Source organism: Frieseomelitta varia, unplaced genomic scaffold (assembly GCF_011392965.1).
Source record: "Frieseomelitta varia isolate USP_RPSP 00005682 unplaced genomic scaffold, Fvar_1.2 scaffold_443, whole genome shotgun sequence".
NCBI classification, from domain to species: Eukaryota; Metazoa; Arthropoda; class Insecta; order Hymenoptera; family Apidae; genus Frieseomelitta; species Frieseomelitta varia.
Window position 1 is genome coordinate 399501 of NW_025110194.1, and position 2425 is coordinate 401925.

The window sequence follows — 2425 nt, forward strand, 5'->3', positions numbered from 1 at the left end:
CTTTGTTTCACTTAAATATACTTGCAATTTTGAAAAGAAAAATTCTCGACGTCACTCCAGCGCAAGAGATTACAAACGATCTCAGAGGATCGAGTTCGATATTTTGTTGATATTTTACATTGTTTTCATTTGCGGAAAGTGAAAAGCTCGTTGGAATGACGGCAGAGTAGATTTGATTAAGAAGATCGTTGGTTTTCTTTCGATTCTTACTCCTCCTCCGATTCAATTCGTGTTAATTGTCAATTAAATCTACTCGTAAATTTTAACATCTATCATTCAACAAGCGAAAGCGCAATTTTCAGAGATTATTCGTCGTGAGAGTTCTTGCTTCCGGAACAGCTAGTTAAGAGATCACTGTACATTGGCACCTATTTTTTATTCGTTCTCTTTCCGGGAATGTTACGTTAAGAAGACTTTGTACAATTCGTCGGAAATGCAGAGAAAACGAAGTTACACGATCGCGCCGCGATTTTCTCCGCGCCGTCCCATCGACATCGCGTTCGTCGTCGTTGGACGTTGTTTCGTAATACTGCTCAGGTGTATCGCGATCCTCGGGGAAGATATATCTCGTCTTTCGCTAAATCTTTGTTTCATAAAATTGACGCGTCACAGGTGTAAAAAAAAAAAAGAAGAAAAAGAAAAGTAAGACTACTTTCTCAGTAAAATATTAGTAAAATATTATAGAAGATATCAATAAAATGACGAAATTTTTCACATTGCCTTGCAGTAAATGGAATACAATCGTAACACTTTTTCTTCTCCTTTTTATCTAAGCAGATTCTTTCGAATATTTAATACGTACGAAAGAATACTATTAATCCGTTTCAAGGGAAGAATATGAAACTGAAATGTCGTTCAACATTTTTCTCCTCCATTTGGTCCAGCAAACGGAAATGTTTAAATCCCTTCAATCACGCGACACGTTCTGCGTTTTTAACAAACAGGCTCAAATTATCCCGCAGGTACAAGAAGCTCGAAATAATTAAAAGATCGTTTTTGGAGGGGGGAGGAAATACCCACCGGAGGGAAAATGAACGTTTGCTCATTAAGTTCGGAATTGTCGGATATTTTACGAAGAAATAAAGCCGTTCGAAGCCCTTTAATCGCTCTGAAGCGATTTTTAGTGCTCGGGAGACTCGTCGGGGAGAAATAAAGAACAGGGAAGCAGCCTGTTTTTTAGAAATATTATAAAATCGTCGAAAAGGATCGTTTCATTCGAACGAATGCAACGTTAGAGCTCCGAATGAAGCTTGTACCGAAACACGAGCTTAAACGAGCTTGCGCAGTTTACAAATGACAAACGTGGCTGCAAAACGACGCGTTCTCTGTATCTGCGATGCCATTAGCAAACGAAAGGAGACATTTGCTTCTCGATCGTGTTGTTTTGGCTTTCGTTCCGAGGATCTTTTTCAAAAAACGCAAAGGAGAGAGTTGTGATCGAAGATGGAAGCTCGAGTTATCGCTTTTTACGGAACAGAAAAAAAGAGAAATTATGAACGACTGCTTCTCGGATGCATAAAACTTCGTCCTTTTCTAGCTCTTTAAATTCGATCTACGCGTCGATCGAACACGCGTTGCAACGTCTCCGTCTCGGTGTTTCTTGTTAAATCTACGACACACGTTGTAGTCCCTAACTCACCCTGATCGCGCATTCGAGCCGCCATTCTCATTCCCTTTGAACAGCAAATGAATGTGTAAAGTCGCTCGCCACGGCTCGCACGGTTCTGCGAAAGCACGGTCAGGTCGAACGATCAGAGAAGACAGACGAACTATTTCTCAAGTAGTATAATACACGCTGTATATATATGTACAAACTGTACGACGATTCCTATTTTTACAATCGTGGATTCGGCGACTCGCCAGAGAGATCCCTCTTCGTGGAGAAGGTTTGGCCTTTGCGGGCAAATATTAAAATATTTCTTCGTACAGTGCTGTGCCTCGTGGACGAGGCAAAGAGGATGATTAAGGATTAACGCGGCGAGACTCTCGTGAGAAATCAGCTGACCGATTTTTAATCAATTGTCGATTCGCAACACTCAGACATTGGAACATCAGCCAGCAACAACGAATACAGATTTAGGAAGAATTTACGTAACGCGCGATCCTGTTAACGTCGCTGGAAACAGTTTATCCTAACATCTCCGTGTTATTTGAATAGAGTTTTTCTCTTACATAGCGCGAAACCACGCGAAACCACGCGGCCTCCCCGTACAATTACTCTTAACTCCGATTTACAACTTAATTACAATCGTTACAATAGACACCCACTCGACACGGTCAAGTACCAATGCGTGATATATACTTAAAAAACAAACGAAAAATAAAAAAAAGAGAAAATCTTAAAACTAACGGTAGCAGAATAAAAAAAAAGAAAAAAAAAGACAGTAACAAGGACAGTGAGAGTAAACTCGTATAAAAATGATCG

The 2425-nt window shown here is 40.2% G+C and overlaps 1 protein-coding gene across 2 annotated transcripts in view; it reads right to left on the minus strand.

Annotated features, from left to right (window-relative positions):
* The window catches only part of LOC122532248, a 132039-nt gene continuing 129614 nt past the window's right edge, over positions 1–2425 (minus strand). For both annotated transcript variants that reach the window (XM_043660850.1, XM_043660851.1), the window contains one exon: positions 1–2425. This exon is cut by the window's right edge and continues 1897 nt beyond it. The gene's annotated coding sequence lies outside the window, so the exon portion shown is untranslated.